At 43.7% G+C, this 18,950-nt stretch overlaps 1 long non-coding RNA gene across 1 annotated transcript; it reads right to left on the reverse strand.

Moving 5' to 3' along the window:
- Positions 1–7,740: 7,740 nt before the first annotated feature.
- LOC130188008 (uncharacterized) lies at positions 7,741–8,622 on the reverse strand. The gene is made up of 3 exons (XR_008830543.1): positions 8,569–8,622; positions 8,083–8,190; positions 7,741–7,772 (listed from the first exon to the last, which is right to left on the reverse strand). It is a non-coding gene; the product is annotated as an uncharacterized LOC130188008 (long non-coding RNA).
- Positions 8,623–18,950: the final 10,328 nt, after the last annotated feature.

Consider the following 18,950-nt stretch of genomic DNA (forward strand, 5'->3'; position numbering starts at 1 on the left):
AGTCGTGTTGTTGTTTAGACCTTACTGTATTTTGGGAGCTACAGCATCATTTAGTCAAACTACAACAATGTACCACGGTTGTCTGTTGTGCATATTGGGGAAGAGAGCAGCATCAGTGGTCATGAGTCTTCTCTTCTATGGATGTATTGCCCTCCGTCTCTCGGGGCAACTGTTGATGAAGGAAGTCGTCTCTGTGCGCCTTCCATGATGGATTTCTTCCTCTCTGATTATTGAATGCCAGTGCAGAGTTGTGAGATTAGAGCTGATTCTGAGTGACTTACACCAAAGTCTGACGTTTGCCATTGATGTTTTAGAAACTCCTGTAGCGTCTGGAAATGAGAAGAAAAAACACCACCGAACAACAATAGCCAGAAATGAAAGTCTTTATTAGATATTGTTTTTTAAAGGCACAATGCTTAACCCCCCGTAGAGGCGTATTCATCCCACTAATACCTGTTGATGCATAGTTCACATACATCTCTACATTTTTACATTCAAGCTGTGATTGTATTGAAACACATGTTGTTTTTCAGCAAGAGAAGCATCAATAACATAATCTACATTCTAATCATGCCTAATGTCACTAATTTGCATCATACCTACATTCATATATATTGTACTACGACTATTGTATTTACTTTCTGCTTCTTAGTTTTCAAATATGGTCATTTTAGTAAAATGACCATGTTATTGGTCATTTTACGACAAAAGAAAATGGTGGTAGTAACTAAGTAACTAGCTTGGTTTATGGACTGCCGTTATGAAGCCTCGAGTTCGACGTCGCCATCTTGAATTGTGGCTTTCGCCAAATCCGGTTTAGTTCATATGGAAGTTAGCCCGCTACAGCAGTCGTAATGGCAATGGAACACATGGCAACCGTTTGTGGTTTGGCAGGTAATCCAGAGACCCGAATGTTCACAGTGCACGTGCACTGAAAAGATTTTTTATGATATTACCGTTTGAATTTAAACCAGGCCTCATGATTCAAACATTGAACACCACCAAGCACATTTTCAATGTCGCTTTTGCAGTTTTTTAATTTTTTAAATTCAAATCAGAAGAACAAAAGGCCAGTATATTAAATTACTCGTTGAAAAAACACAGCATTTTGGCTCAAACCTCAGCATGCTCAATACTAGAACTGGACCCGTGTTCAAGTTTACTGAGACCTCCGCTGACTTCTGGCTCTTGTTCGTCAGGAACAAAGGCGTGAAGCGGTGGCACGTTGTCACAGAGCTGCTCAGCCATGTCGGGAGGACGTCTGAGAGGATGGATTAGTCGACAAAGCATGTGTGACTTGGGCCGTAGAGACTGATCTTTATTTCCGGTTTCCCACCAACAGTTGTTGTTGTCCTCCAGTTTAATCCCCCACCGCGCTCGCTTCAATTTCTTGTGCCTGTACCTGACCAAAGTTGACCTAAAACCACAGCTGATCACATCAATCATTTAAAAAACTGTTGTTTTTGATGTATTTTCACACATAACTATTTTTTTTAAAAAGCAATGGGATTGAGGTTGATTCAACTAATCGTGTTCTGCGAAACCGCTTGAGTTGCACCTATAGATATTAGACAAAAGCATCGAGGCTACGTAGTCAAAACCAAGAGGAAAACTTTATTACTATTTTAAACATTGACAAAAGCAGGACGGACCAGATCCTCCAGGTCTGAATGAAGCCAATGCTGAAATGTCCTAAATCTGCATTATTTTTAATGACCACCAGGGGGCAACTCCTCTGGTTGTATAGAAGTTTATGCTTCATGTGTTAAAGCTGCATTCTCTCTCCTGACCACCAGGGGGTCGACTCATTTGGTTGTATAGAAGTCCATGCTTCAAGTGTTAAAGCTGCATTCTCTCTCCTGACCACCAACGGGAGACTCCTCTGGTTGTATAGAAGTCTATGCTTCATGTGTTAAAGCTGCATTCTCTCTCCTGACCACCAGGGGGTCGACTCCTTTGGTTGTATAGAAGTCCATGCTTCAAGTGTTAAAGTGGCATTCTCTCTCCTGACCACCAGGGGGAGCCTCCTCTGGTTGTATAGAAGTCTATGCTTCAAGTGTTAAAGCTGCATTCTCTCTCCTGACCACCAGGGGGAGACTCCTCTGGTTGTATAGAAGTCTATACAAATGACTACTTCGCTCTTGATTTATTCCCTCAGTAAACATTGTAAACATGAGTTTATTTCTCAATCTCTAGTTTCAAGTCTTCTTCAATACATCTTAATGTTCATTTCATAAATGATGGTCCTCTTTAGGGTCTACCGTGTGATTGACAGGTCTCTACCTCGGTGTTCTCGGGGTCTGGAAGTTTGACCCTATCCTATCACAGTGTGTTTTGAGTTCATGAAAGTTAAAATGTCCCCTTCAGTGTTCAGGCGTGCTCAGCGCTGACCTCTAGTGTCGAGACGGCAGCAGCCAAAATGCTTCAAAGCCTCAAAAGTGTTGTCCCCAAACCAATGAGTGACATCGTGGTGACCACGCCCACTTCTGATCTCCAGTCTACGCGTCCTAGGTTCTCACCTTCAACAATAAAAGCTCTTCGACAGTATGACGTGACATTTCCGGGCAGGAATTTTGCATTCTCATGCATTTTATTGGTGTGTGAAGTCTCTAAGACTAGGAATAAGTGTGGTTTGTCAAAGTCTATAGGTATGGCATGAGATTGATAAGAGTTTAAAAACTGACTATCTGTATGTCGTAAGGCTCTGGTGAATTACTCTACTCTGAAATCCATTGACATCGCACCGCCACTTCCACTTCCCACACATCTTCATTTATTAATCATAATCTTTTTAAACCAATGTTTAGACGGATGGAATAAATGATTTTGGACCATTTGTCCAGTCAGGACTCAGTTTGTTAGTTCTCGGGCCCTTTTTGTTTTGTACGTTGTGAATGTAGCGCTTTAAAAAAGAAAGAATAGCTCGTATAGTTGCCGTCTCATTTCACACGTCCCCATTGTGAGTAGAAACGACAAAAAAAATTGTTTTCTTTCCAACCGAGGCATCGGTTAAACGTGTTTTACTAGCGGGCGGGTGAAGCGAGGACACCGAAGGCGGTCGCACAAGCGATAAATGAATTGTAATAATGACTCTCAGTGCTTTACTCATTTGCTCCTTTTATCTGTTTTCTGTCTGTGGGGTTTCGGCATGAGCTGGCTTTTTTTATGTGCAATTTACTGATCCGCCATCTGCCCGCCGTGATTCATACGGGCCAAACAGCTCACACTGGATAATTGTGCCCATTGTTAGTAACGCTGGCAGCGGTTCTGTTTTCGCTCTGTGCGACAAAAAAAAACGAATCTGTATTCAACTTCACATCTCATTTCATAAATGCAATCATTTGACGCTCGGGGTCTGCGACGGATCACTAAAGGGACTGTTCACTTTGTTTTTGCAGTTTTTCGAGTCACGCAGCAGATCAGCGGCAAAAAACAGGACGCAAATTTGACTTTTAACTCAATTATTTTGCAGCCGATACCGATTGCCAATCAATTATTTTCACGAAGCACACAATTGAATTGATTATATAATATATTAGATTTTTTGTTTTTTTACAGATTTTTTAACATTTATTTATTTGAGCTAGTTTTAGTGATGTGTTATAAACTTCTTGGAGCTGATGATAGGAAGATAAACAAATTAATATTTCCCTCTTTAATATTTGATACTCCCTTAAAAAAAAGAGTATTTATTAATTACTACATTTTACAAGGTACAATTTGAAGATATCATAATAACGTTGGAATGTATCTTCCCCCAGACCATATTTTATAGAAGTGTACTACGATGGAGTCGTCGTGACGTCACCTGTTAGTTTGTGGAATGCAGTTTTGAAGCCTTGAGTCCGGCGGTCAGGAGAGAGAATGAAGCTTTAGCAAATGAAGCATAGACTTATATACAACCAGAGGAGCCCCTGGTGGTCAGAAGAGAGAATGCAGCTTTAACACATGAAGCATAGACTTCTATTTTCAAAATAAATTTCTGAGTTAGATTTAGACAATACAACTGCTAAGTTAGGGTTAAATAAAAATATTGTTGTTTGAGTTAAAATGACGACAGACGTGCTATGACCGAACTACGCCGGTCTCCTACACTGTAAGAAAAAAACCCGTAAAAAGAAGGTCAAATGAGTGGCAGCTGCCAAACAAAAACCGTAAATTTAAGGTAAAATACCTTACTTCAAATAAAGGACGAAAACCATAAATTTACAGTAATTTGCATTAAAGATTTTGCAGTGAAATACTGTTATTTTACAGATTTTTCCTGTAATATAACAATCAAACACCTTAATTAAAGTGATATTTCTATAGGTTCTGCAGTGAAATACTGTTATTTTACAGATTTTTCCTTTATTATTACAGTCAAATACCTTCAATAAAGTGATATTTCTAAAGCTTCTGCAGTGAAATACTGTAATTTTACAGATCTTGCCTATATTATTACAGTCAAATACCTTCAATAAAGTCATATTTCTAAAGCTTCTGCAGTGAAATACTGTAATTTTACAGATTTTTCCTATATTATTACAGTCAAACACCTTCAATAAAGTGATATTTCTAAAGGTTCTGCAGTGAAATACTGTAATTTTACAGATTTTGTATGTATTATTACAATCAAACACCTTCAATAAAGTGATATTTCTAAAGGTTCTGCAGTGAAATACTGTAATTCTACAGATTTCTCGTATATTATTACAGTCAAACGCCTTCAATAAAGTCATATTTCTAAAGCTTCTGCAGTGAAATACTGTAATTTTACAGATTTTGTATGTATTATTACAATCAAACACCTTCAATAAAGTGATATTTCTAAAGGTTCTGCAGTGAAATACTGTAATTTTACAGATTTTTCCTATATTATTACAGTCAAACGCCTTCAATAAAGTGATATTTCTAAAGGTTCTGCAGTGAAATACTGTAATTTTACAGATTTTGTATGTATTATTACAATCAAACACCTTCAATAAAGTGATATTTCTCAAGGTTCTGCAGTGAAATACTGTGATTTTACAGAGTTCTCCTGTACTATTACAAGTGTTCAATTATTATGAAATATAAGCTTTTGAGATTACTGTGAAAAATCTAAATACATTGAAACATCTACAAAACATTCAATGTTTCAATTAAAGTAGGGGTTAGAAACTGAATTACATATAAAGTACACACCAATATTGATTTTAAAACATTTTATTTAATGTACATTTTCAAAATCAACCAATTATTCACTATCAGTTGATAAGTGAAAGCAAAACATAAACAAAAGGTCCATATGTGGGCGGCTGTAGCTCAGTGGGTAAGAGACGTCCTGCAACCCCAAGGTTGTCTTTCGATCCCGCTCTCCATTAGTTGCAAGTCGAAGTGTCCTTGAGCAAGGCACTGAACCCCAGTTGCTTCCTGGGCGCATCACTGCAGCCCACTGCTCATAATAACTAAGGATGGGTTAAATGCAGAACTAATTTCCCCTTGGGGATTAATAAAGTATATTTCTTCTTCATAAATATTTACCAGAAATGACAGTGCAGATAAAGAACAATCTTCCAAATTTCAGTAATCAGCCAGATCCTCGGTGCATCTGGGGAAAAAAAGGAAGAAGGACAAACAAATTCACTGGAAAGTCCTGAGAAAGTTGGCTTTCATTTCTTACCATTCCTTTAAACAAACTTAAACTAACTATTTTGAAATTGTCTGTACCAATTGACATTCTGTCAATCTGAACAGTCAGCTTTGAGAATGATAGTAATTAAATGATTACCTATTTAAAGCTGCACGCAGTATATGTCTTAACACTTCCATCAGAAACATGTGAATCACGAAAAGAAGAAAGACGTTCACAACAATGGGCACGTTCACAGATGTATCATATCAAGGTAAAGACAGTTATAGCAAAACAGCAACAAAAAAGCTAACTGATACATCTAGGTCAAACCAACCACCGATAATTATATTGTGACATGTCTGAGGTCTTTTCCTCAATGCCCTTTAGAAATAAAAAGGGTAGATGATGATAATGATGACGACATGTCTTTGAAAAGTATGCTAACTCACGGTGGCCCTGAGAGATCAACACACTGCCACTTAAGAAAACACATGCAAAAAGACAAAACACAGGCAAGTTAAGATTAAACTTTAGCAATTTGACAACACATGTCCAGCATTTAGAAAACATCATGCCGCATAAATACAGAAAACAGAAGTGTTTCCAAAGGACAATGGTGCTGAGCACGGTTTGAACATGTTTGTTGCTGCTAGTTTGAGACTCGTGAAGTTATTGAAGTGACGTCGGCTCCGTATACCATCTGTTTATGTTGGGAACTGACTTTTGCTGCTGCTTTACTCTGCACGTAAAGTGACCGCTGCCGCGCAACTCATAGGACTTTGCAGGCGAAAAGCAGAATTCAATCTCATATGACCTCATCTTCAAAATTGAAAAAGTTACGTTAACTGTAGCTTGCATAATAACCATATAAGCAATAACTTTATGGTGGTGATAGTAGTACGAGGTATGTTCATTTCAGGTAAGGTAATAGTTGTCTGTTTGGGGATTTTTCAAGGAAAGAAGTCTCATGGGAATGCTTGGCTTACTGTAGACTATACGTCTGTATTTTTTTTTTGTCTAATAATGCCTACATGAATATGATGCAGGCTACAGGCTGTCTGTCCACACTGTTAAACCGGATAGTACAGTTTAAAATCTGTCAAATCTCCTCAGAAATAATTAGAATGACTGATATAATTCAGCTTTTCCGCTCTGCAAGGTCAGCTCACTTTCCGGTGAGTAGAGCAGTAGCATATTGTAGGTCCACAACGTAAACAGATGATACAATACCCAATTTCAATAACTTCATGAGTAACAAACCATAGCAACAGCAAGCCTGTCCAAGCTGTGTTCATCACGATTTAGTGTCCTCTTGAAACACTTTTTCTTAATTTGCAGCGCTTTTCTGTACCGTGTTGTGTCGTCTGAATTTGCAGTGCTTTTTCTAAATGCTGCACATGTGCTGTCAATTTGATGAAGTTGTTTTCTTAATTTGCTTGTGTTTTGTCGATTAGCATGTTTTATTAAGTTGCAGTGCCCTGACCTCTCAGGGCCACCTGTTAACTCAAAGGAAGGCCGGAAAAGCTCCTCAGTTTTTTTATGGCCAGTGGAAGAACTGTCTTAAAAAAGTGCTTTGCTCAGATCATTAAAGTACTTGAGAAATCATATCTAATATTAATCACAATGTAAGGTTTTGCAATAGTGGTTCAAATGGACTAATATCTTTTATATATGCTGCAGTGGATACTTGTGATGGACTTTGGGTGTTTCCCCGTCCAATGTTGTTCCAATCCTTATTGAGCTGAAAAATATAAGAAAGTTTAGGTGTAATTAGCTATTATCAGTGTTGAAAAGGGTAATGTGAAAATGAATCAGAAAAAAACTGCCACCACATATTTCGTGCATGCAGAAAGTATTCAGACTTTTTCACTTTTTTTCCCATTTTGTTATGTTGCAACCTTATGATAGAATCATTTGAATTAATTTTTACCTCATCAATCTACACTCAATACCCTGCAATAAAAATAGAAAACTGAATTATCACATTGACATACGTATTCAGACCCTTTACTTGGTACTTAGTTAATGCACCTTTGGCACGGTTAAAGCCTCGTCTCTCGATAAAACGACAAGCTTTACACACCTGGATTTGGGGATGTTCTGCCATTCTTTTCTGCAGATCCTCACGCTCTGTCAGGTTGGATGGGACCGTTGGTAAACAGACATTTTCAGATCACTAAAAACAAATCACAAACCTATAAGTGACCATGGAAGGTGAACTCAGTTTTAAGAATCATATCACCAGCATCACCAAGGTGCCTTTTTCCAACTCAGAAACATTTACAAAAATTAGAGGCTTTATTTCCCAGTCTGACTGAGAGTAACTCATGCATGCATTTGTTTTGAGCAGGCTTCTTAAATGAACACAACACATTTTTACAGTATGTATGTGTATTGTTTCTGTTTAAATGCACATATTTGCTGTTTTATATTGTTTTTTGTAAGAACAAATCCTATCTCTCTCTATGTCTTGCCTGTTTGCTTACCTGTCCCTGAGTGGAATTATGTGCCCCACCATCCAGTGGTATCTTGTCACTCCTGGTTCTTCAGCCTTCTCATGATCTTGCAGGCCATGCACTGCTCAGGGTCCAGTGCTGTGTGCAGTACGGTTCGAAAAAGTGAAGAATACTGTCAATTATATCCATGTCACCCACCCTAAACCACATTCAAGTATGTTTTTCTGGTTGTGAGACAGAATCATGCCAACAAGCTAACGTTACCTGAAGCTAGTTTACTTAACTAGCTAACCAAACTCTTTGTAACAGTCCGTTTATCCACCTATAGCATTATTTAATCCATTATGAACTGTATTAAACACACTAATTAACTGATTTTAATATAATAACATTACTTTTAAACATGTAAAATGATTAATTTGTTTCCATATGTCTAAATGAAATATGTTTAAACTATGCAAAACAGAAAATTACATTAGGTTGTTTCAGAAAGTAACAGTGAAAATGTTTTCTTACCTGATATCTTCAATAATTTTGCAGGATATCAATTCACGTAACTTTGCTGGTCACACATCCCGTATGATCCTTCCTCTGTGTCCCAGTCTTTCTTTCTCCGTTGACATCCCACAAGTTAAAATCGCAGGCATATGTAAAATACTTCAGGTAATAGTGCAGGTAGGTCAACAGCAGACACTAGCAGACCTGCCGAGTAGCGCCTGCCCGCTGCGACTTCGCTCAACAGACGTAATTTCAAATCCGAGCGCGGACATTTCTCATTGGCCGTTCCTGCACAATTATCATCTGTTCAGCAAGTGGAACAGCCAATAGCAATTTTTAGGTGGTAACATAACAAATTAGAAAGATGACTTGTTTTAGAAACTGATTTATTAGTGATTAAGGCTGGAATTCAATTAATTTCCTTCGTGTTGCAATGTTATGGAAAGTTGTATAATACCTTGGTAACACAACACCATGCACATGGCATTATATAAATCCACATTTATTTTAACCGCTGAGAGACGTTGGCATTCATTCCTTTGTTATCTTCTGCAAGTCAACAGAACTCCAACCATTGATCCATATGCGTTTTTAATTGGTCACTCATGTAGATTATTTTTGTATTTTATTTTTTGGTAGCCTAACAAAACAGTAAGGCAGTTTTATGCATTAAAGAATCACCCAAAATTTAAAGGATTCTGCCAATCCAAAAACGATGAAGGTGAAACACAAAATACCATAATTTTGGGAATTCATGACTTCTTTACTTCGAGGCCCAAGTTGACTTTGCATTAACAACTGTTTCTTGAAAAAAATGCTGTCCTCAATTCCCTAATTGCAGTTTTGGCTGAATTACTTGCCCAAGCAACATCATGCCAACAGGCCATTTCATACAATTTGAAGATATCATAATAACGTTGGAATGTATCTTCCCCAGACCATATTTTATAGAAGTGTACTACGATGGAGTAGGTAAGTGGCGTCACCTGTTAGTTTGTGGAATGCAGTTTTGAAGCCTTGAGTCCGGGCGGTCAGAGAGAGAATGAAGCTTTAGCAAATGAAGCATAGACTTATATACAACCAGAGGAGCCCCTGGTGGTCAGAAGAGAGAATGCAGCTTTAACACATGAAGCATAGACTTCTATTTTCAAAATAAATTTCTGAGTTAGATTTAGACAATACAACTGCTAAGTTAGGGTTAAATAAAAAGATTGTTGTTTGAGTTAAAATGACGACAGACGTGCTATGACCGAACTACGCCGGTCTCCTAGGTGACGGATTGGTGTTGGACCGATCCATCTCACCCACTAATTGACATTTCACAAATGAGTTGCCTCACATAAATCAATTCACAAATTTCGATTTGTAGATTGCCATCTCGGCAGCCAAACTAGTTCCAGCCACGGAAGTCTTTCTGCTCCAGTGAAGTGGCGAGCAAAGCGTGTGTGTGTGTGTGTGTGTGTGTGTGAGAGACAGTCTCTGTGAAGTAAACTTTTTACATTTTATTTGATCAACTGGAAAAAGTGCTGAAGGATGCAGTCTGACTTTACACTGTCCACACAGCACGGGAAAACCCCAAAAAAGAGGAGAACAAAAAGATGTTGCGCCTTGATCTTCTTTTGCAGTTTGTAGCCCCCCCCCCCCCCCCCACACACACACAGACACACACACACACACACACACACACACACACACACACACACACACACACAGACATGCATTGCACTCTTCAGCACATCAGTCAACATCCCATTTCCTGTTCTTATTCCCAGAGTTTCCACTGGGAATCATATCGTTGTGTTTATTTCTTATTTCCCTCGTAGTGTAGCGCCTTTGGGTTGTTTGTTGTTTTTGCTGTTGTTGTTATTGTTGCACAGCCCAGGATATTTAAACGGGAAGGCAAGTCCACGGAATGAAACCTTTACATGTGTCAGGCCCCAGCCTGACTGTTAGTTTTTGCTTCACTTCCTCACCTTCCTGGCTGGCGTGGGCGTGGTTTCCGGCTCCCTTCATTCCAACTACACACACCTGCTCCCCGTTTGGTCATCAGCACACCTGCCTTCCATTCACTAATCATCTCTTCAGGATAAAACCCCGGGTTCTCCCTCCATCACATGGCTGGACTGTACTGTAGATCTCCGTGGGATCATCAGCTCTTCTACCACCGGTCTCGCCAACCCACGCCCACGCCATCGCCAACCTCCACAGCCCCGGACTACTCCTCTCCTATCCCCTTGGACAATGATCTATCCCTATAATAAATACACCCTTCTAGGGTTTTGTACAACGCCTGTCTCTGCCTCTGGTTCATGCGCTTGGGTTCGCACGTGCCAAACCCTAACAGAGCGATCCAGCCTACTATGGACCCAGCGGAATCGGAGAGTTTCGGCAGGCCCTCACCCACCAAGGAGCTCGTGGGGCAGCACGAAAGACTTCTTCACGAGACACTCACCGCCCTCCAAACCCTCAACACCCAGGTCCAGCACCTCACCTGCAAGGTAGACCAAGTCCTTTCACCCCCCGATTCCTCTACCTCCTCCGGAGAGGTCACTGGGCCTCCACCCCAGCTCAACGCTTCTCCCCCATCTCACCCCTCTCCACCTAACCAGCGATCATCATTTCCTCATGAGGCTAGGATAGCTCTCCCTAGGAGTTACGATGGCAGGTTAGGAGATTGTCGCGCATTTCTTATGCAGTGCGCATTTGTTTTCCAACATCAGTCAGTTATGTATGCGTCTGAGCAGGTAAGAGTAGCATATGTCACAAATTTATTGTCTGGTAGAGCACTTACGTGGCGAGTCCACGCTGTCTAGGGGAACGGAGATGAATAGTTCCTATTCAGCTTTTACAGAAGAGTTTAGGAGAGTTTTTGATCACCCTAGCCGAGGGATAGATGCTGCCAGCCAATTATTCTCGCGCTCCCAGGCTAGTCATAGCGTAGCCGAATACGCAGTTGAATTTAGAATTATAGCTTCTAATAGTGGATGGAATGATGACGCCTTACGCTGTGCATTCCGTAGGGGATTGAGCGATGAGGTGAAGGATGGGTTAGCGGTCAGGGACAGGGCTACTAGTCTAGACAACCTCATAGAGCTTTCCATCAGACTAGACAATCGCCTACAGGAGCGTAGACGAGAGAAGTCACATAGACCCACAGACTACAATTCCCATGTGCCCCGGCATCAGCGCTTCTCCCCAGAGCAGAATTCCCAATCTAGAGCCACTCCACGGCTCGTTAATCGGTCTTCTTCACCCAGTGAGGAGGAGCCCATGCAGTTGGGTCGCACCAGAATATCTCCAACAGAACGACAGCGCAGAGTTTCCATGGAATGTGTCTTTACTGTGGAGCTCCTGGGCATGTCATCGCACTCTGTCCCCAGCGGCCAAAAGAGCTGGCCCGTCAGTAGGACTGGGCGTACTGGCGAGTCCAAGCAGAGCCACACTGCCCATTCAACCCCGTAAGCAGCTTGATGCCTCCATCTTGTGGGAGGATCAGGTATTGCCCGTTAACACTCTGATTGACTCCGGAGCCGATGAAAGCTTCATTGATGTGGAGTTTGTGAGAGAAGCAGGCATTCCCACGGAGGTCCTGGAGGTCCCTCTAGAAGCCCGCGCACTAGATGAAGGTCTGCTGGCCCGTGTTACCCATCGCACAGTTCCTGTTACTCTCCTAGTGTCGGGTAATCATCGGGAGATGGTTCAGCTCTATGTTCTCAAGACACCCACTACGCGTCTGGTTCTAGGACGTCCCTGGCTGGAGTGCCACAACCCACAGATCGATTGGACCACCGGCATGATCAATGGATGGAGCGTGTTCTGTCACTCTCACTGTCTGCAGTCCGCCCAAACACCTGGCAGGACCATGCCGGTCAGACCTATCTCCACCCCACCCGATCTGTCCTTAGTGCCTTCCCAGTACCATGACCTGGCAGATGTGTTCAGTAAGGAGCGGGCACTCTCTTCCTCCTCATCGTCCCTACGATTGCGCAATCGATCTCCTTCCAGGAGCCCGTTGCCCTCAAGTCGATTGTTCAATTTGTCCCGTCCAGAGAAGGAAGCCATGGAGAAATATATTCGAGTCCCTAGCTGCCGGACTCATCACGCCTTCCTCGTCTCCTGTCGCAGCTGGCTTCTTCTTTGTTAGCAAGAAGGATAAGACTCTGCGCCCGTGTATTGATTACCGGGGCTTGAATAACATCACCATCAAGAATAAGTATCCCTTACCTCTCATCAGCTCAGCATTCGAACCACTTCATGGGGCCACCATATTCTCCAAACTGGACCTCAGAAATGCCTACCACCTAGTTCGGATTCGTAAGGATGACGAGTGGAAGACGGCATTCAACACTCCCCTGGGTCACTTCGGTACAGGGTCATGCCTTTCGGCCTTCACGAATACACCTGCCATCTTCCAAGCCTTGGTAAACGATGTCCTCCGGGACATGCTGAACCGTTCGTTTTCGTGTACCTCGACGACATTCTCATCTTTTCTAACAGCAAAGAGGAACACATTCAGCATGTCGTTTCGTTCTCCAGAGACTCATGGAGAACAAGCTTTACGTCAAGGCAGAGAAGTGCAAGTTCCATGTCACCTCTGTTGACTTCCTAGGCTACATTATCGAGGAGGGCAAGTCAAGACTGATCCTCTGAAGGTCCAGGCGGTAAAGGAGTGGCCAACACCTGCAAATCTGAAGCAACCCAGCGCTTCCTTGGATTTGCAAACTTCTACCGCGGTTCATCAGGAGACTACAGTCGGTGGCAGCTCCACTCACCAGACTCACTTCATCCACCATCACGTTTTCCTGGACACCAGCAGCTGACAGAGCTTTCACGGAGCTCAAGAGGCGCTTCACCTCGGCCCCTGTGCTGGTCCACTCAGATTCCACAAGACAATTTGTGGTAGAGGTTGATGCGTCGGACGAAGGAGTAGGCGGTGCTGTCCCAGCGTTCGGTCAAAGACCAAAAACTCCACCCTTGTGCATTCTACTCTCGTCGACTTTCATCAGCAGAACGGAACTACGACATAGGAAACCGTGAGTTGCTGGCAGTGAAGTTGGCCTTGGAGGAGTGGAGGCATTGGCTTGAGGGTACTGAACAGCCATTTATTGTATGGACGGACCACCGTAACCTGGCCTACATACAATCTGCAAAACGTCTCACCCCCCGCCAGTCTCGCTGGGCATTGTTCTTGGGCGTTTCAACTTCACCCTGACCTACCGTCCGGGTTCCCGAAACGTGAAGCCTGATGCTCTTTCTCGCCTCTTCACTCCTGTGGAGACCCCTGAGATCCCTGACACCATCATCCCTGAGTCCCGAGTGGTCCGAGCTGTCACCTGGGGTATTGAGTCCGTGGTCAAGGAGGCTCAAAAACATCAGACAGTCCCAGAGAACATGCCGGAGAACCGACTCTTTGTCCCGGATTCGGTTCGGTCCGAAGTTCTTCAGTGGGCTCATGCTTCCCGCCACGTCTGCCATCCGGGGGTTCGACGCACTCTATCCTTCCTTTCGACAGTTCTGGTGGTCAACCATGGATAAAGATACTAAAGCCTTCGTATCCGCCTGCAAGGTGTGCGCTCAAGTAAGGGTCCCATCGACCTCCTGCTGGTCTCCTACGACCACTTCCCATTCCAGGCCGTCCATGGTCCCACATCGCCCTGGACTTTGTCACCGGCTTCCACCATCTAAGGGAACACGGTCATCCTCACCATCGTTGACCGGTTCTCCAAGGCGGTACATTTCGTGGCCCTGCCAAAGCTTCCCACAGCTTCCGCACCGTGACCTAATGGTTAAACACGTGTTTAGCCTTCATGGAATTCCCACGGACATGGTCTCGGATCGGGGTCCCAGTTCACCGCTCAGGTTTGGAGGCGTTCTGCCAAGCTCTGGGAGCAGGGGTCAGTCTGTCCTCCGGTATCACCCACAGACCACGGCCAGACGGAGAGAGCTAACCAGGACTTGGGAGCAGCCCTCCGTTGCATCACAGCCCAGAATCCATCATCTTGGAGCAAACTTCTACCCTGGGTGGAGTATGCGCACAACTCCCTCTCCAGCGCAGCCACCGGGATGTCTCCTTTGAATGCTCCATTGATTCCAACCCTCTACTTCCACTCCAGGAGAAGGAAGTGGCGGTCCCGGCCGGGTCCAAGCATATCTCGTCGCTGCCGGAAGGTGTGGCGAGAGACTGGCCGCTCTGCTCCGTTCCACTACCCAGAACCAGCGTTTGCTGATCGTCACCGGTCCAAGGCCCCGGTTTACCAACCAGGTCAGAGCGTGTGGCTGTCCACCAAAGACATGCGTCTTAAAGGGTATCCAAGAAACTGGCACCCAGATTCATTGGCTTCATCATTGACACCATCATCAACCCTTCTGTTGTCCGCCTCCAGCTACCCGCTTCCAGCATCCATCCCACTTTCCACGTCTCCCTCATCAAACCCGTTTCCTCTTGCCCTCTGTCTCCTCCCACTGAGGTACCACCACCTCCTCGCATAATCGATGATCACCCGCCTACACGGTCCGGCAGCTACTAGATGTTCGTCGTGAGGTCGGGGTTTCCAGTACCTGGTGGACTGGGAGGTTACGGTCCAGAGGAACGCAGTTGGGTATCCCGAGGGCTCATCTTAGACCCTCCCTCATCAAGGACTTCCACGGCTCAACCCAGACAAGCCTCAAGGGCCACCTGGTGGCGTCCGTCGAGGGTACTGTCAGGCCCCAGCCTGACTGTTGTTTTTGCTTCACTTCCTCACCTTCCTGGCTGGCGTGGGCGTGGTTTCCGCCCCTTCATTCCAACTACACACACCTGCTCCCGTTTGGTCATCAGCACACCTGCCTTCCATTCACTAATCATCTCTTCAGGATAAAACCTCGGTTCTCCTCCATCACATGGCTGGATCATTGTAGATCTCCGTGGGATCATCAGCTCTTCTACCACGGGTCTCGCAACCCACGCCACGCCATCGCCAACCTCCACAGCCCCGGACTACTCCTCTCCTATCCCCCTTGGACAATTATCTATCCCTATAATAAATACACCCTTCTAGGGGTTTTTGTACAACGCCTGTCTCTGCCTCTGGTTCTGCGCTTGGGTTCGCACTCCGTGCCAAACCCTAACAACATGTCCACTTAATAATTGAATAAATGAATAAATATAAATATATATAAATAAATATATATATATACATATATATATATTTGAATATATATATATATATATATGTATATAATATTTCGTATTTTGAGTCTAGAAACGACGTTAAATATCATCATCCACTGTAACGAGTGGAGTAAAAACAAGTATTTTAATATTTTAAACCTTCGCGGGGGGGAAAGACGCGATGCTCGTCCCCGATTGGTCGACAGCAGCTCCTCCGACTGTATTTTGTCTCCCATAAGACTCTTCTGGAGAGCATTTGATACAAAAACAACAACAACAACAACAACAATACATAGACAACCGTCAGCGGCATTTCTTCTTATCGTTCCCGACGGTGTGTATCATTGCTGCTGTCAGCCGGCAACGCGTTGCTCTTATGTAAGAAGTGGAGCGCTCATTGTGTGTGAAGCAGTGAGAGAAGCACAAATCTTAAAGTTATTTATTTATTTCCTGGAGGATAGATTCCACGCTAAGATTGATCGGATTTCTCATTTCCATATGTCCTCTGGTGATTTATTTTTTGCAGAAAAGCAATATGTCTTTGTGTATTTTCCTCTGGGTTACAGAGATTAAAACGGCTCCTTTTGTGGTTCTTTTTATGCCACGAAAGAGAACTTGAAATTATTGACGTGGGACGTTTGCCGTCACATGTTTGCATTAATAAAAACACGAATTCCACTTCCTGTGACTGCCGGTCCATCAGGAGGTAAAAAACAAACTCATCAACAAGACGACCGGCGACGTGACGGCGCCGCTCGTCTGACTTCAGGCCTCTCGTAGAAATGATGAAGATGAAGATGCCGAATGCACATTTTAATCCACCGGTAGACCTCGTTCATCTCTCGTCATAAACATTTGGGCTCACAGGGACGTTGATGATAATCTGGTGTAATCACATGTGATTATTCACTCGTTAGATGTTGACTCTTCTCACCTTATACCTTATTTGTTTGCCTTAATTCACTTCCTGCTGCCCCTTTGATCACAGGTGGACAGGAGACACACACACACACACACACACACACACACACACACTCGAGGCCCGCTTCCTCCTCGCCCCTGTAAGGCCACTGAGACGTCTAAATAAATCCCAATCGTCATTTCTTTTTTCAGGCGCGTGAGAGGCCGGCACAGCTGCACCACTTCACCCGGGACACGCGGGTTTGATTCCCATTGTCTGCCCCTGAAAGCTGGACGTGGAGATAAACCCGACGCAGAGGGAGGCGACAGCGGCATTGTTGTTTCTTCTTCTTCTTCCTCCCGCGCCACCGGTGCCAGATGCTCCGCCGTGTGCCAGAAGACAGCACCCCCCCCCACCACCCCCACCACCACCACTAACGTCCTTTGTCAGCTCGACCCGACCATCTGCAAGCCTCCTCCTCCAGTCAGACATTTATTTCCTATTCTCATTCCCTCCTCGGCGCGAGACGTCGAGGTGTCCATGGAGTCCCACGAGGATGCCTCCCCCCATTTTGTAGCTCCTAGACTCCACCCGAGGCGCTCCGTATTCTATTAACATTTATGAAAGTGTATCAAAAGAGCCTGAGAGGAAATGACTTTGTTCACGCCGACAACTGACGAGCGCTCTAGATCATTATTTTGGGAGGCTCGCACCTTCATCCCGACCGCGACGTCGCCCGGGAGCCAGGAGTCGGGCGCTTTCTTCCCCTGTAGTGTGATTAACTTCTTTTTTTCCCAGCGAGGGACCACCAGATAGACTCATTCCAGTCGGGGGGGGGGGGGGGGGGGGAATGTATCTGTGCGGCTAAAAAGAAAGAAAGGGGCCTTTTTTCTCTGGGGTTCATTTCATTTTGATTTCATCTCTGTCGAAAATGGAGGTGCAGTCGAGGACAATCTCTCAAAACCGCGGTGAGGGTGTGTCGGTCAGAAACTGGGAAAAAAAGGGCGAGTAAGTATAGAAGTCAGAGGTGAGGAGGCCGAGGACGCCATCGGCCCCTCGGGCTCTTTACTTCCAAGTTATGTCCCCCCCCCACCCGCCTCCACGCCTCATTGTCAATCTCATCCCAATTAGCGCCGTCTCAAATCGCGTTTATCGACAACCCAGATAGCCGCCGTGGCCCCGGGAGGTCTCCGTTTAATATTTTATCCGGAGCCGTGTGGGAAACCGTCAGATGAGATGGCCTCTATCCATCTCCTGGTTTAAAAAAAAAAAATTAGAAATGAAACGGCCGCCGCTCAGAATAGAAGTGTCAGAACGCCGTCTCGGTAACGATGATGACACCTCGTGACTAATTGATGCGGCGGTAGCGGAGAGCGCTAATCCGCGCTGATGTCGGGATCAGAATCGCACAGATTTAGAACAGATATGAGGAGTTACTGAAGAAGCTCAGGAGACAGAGAGGATAGGGAGTGCACGCTTTTCATGATGCCGGCGCGTGTTTCTCACACTCATATTCGGCGTCACGTGACATTGTCAGCGCGTTGCTTACGTGGGAGATAAAAAGCTGCGTCCCTCTTTTCAGTCGACGGATTCAAAACGATTTTCAAAATAGGAAACATCTTTTAGTTCTCGGCGAGAAAAGACGACATGAGTTAGATTTAGGAAAAGGGTTCGAATAATCCAAAAGTTTAAGGATACGGCAGTGACGTGGCACATGAATCAAAGTTGTTGCTTCACTCGGGTGAAAGAAGCTCCGCCCCCAGCCTCAAATGCCGGCGCCTTCGAATAAAAATGTAATACTTTACTTCCTAATCGGTTGAATTGTGTTTTTTTGTATGCAAATACCCACTTTAGAAGAAGATAACATAATACATTAAAAAAAACACATTTTATGGTTTACTCTACAGGACTGTCTCAGAAAATTAGAATATTGTGATGAAGTTCTTTATTTTCTGTAATGCAATTCAAAAAACAAAAATGTCATGCATTCTGGATTCATTACAAATCAACTGAAATATTGCAAGCCTTTTATTCTTTTAATATTGCTGATTATGGCTTACAGCTTAAGAAAACTCAAATATCCTATCTCTAAATATTAGAATATCATGAAAAAGTATACTAGTAGGGTATTAAACAAATCACTTGAATTGTCTAATTAACTCGAAACACCTGCAAGGGTTTCCTGAGCCTTGACAAACACTCAGCTGTTATAAATCTTTTTTTTTACTTGGTCTGAGGAAATATTACAATTTTATGATAGGATTTTAGAGTTTTCTTAACCTGTAAGCCATAATCAGCAATATTAAAAGAATAAAAGGCTTGCAATATTTCAGTTGATTTGTAATGAAT

This window comes from Pseudoliparis swirei, chromosome 22 (genome assembly GCF_029220125.1).
Source record: "Pseudoliparis swirei isolate HS2019 ecotype Mariana Trench chromosome 22, NWPU_hadal_v1, whole genome shotgun sequence".
Classification (NCBI taxonomy): domain Eukaryota; kingdom Metazoa; phylum Chordata; class Actinopteri; order Perciformes; family Liparidae; genus Pseudoliparis; species Pseudoliparis swirei.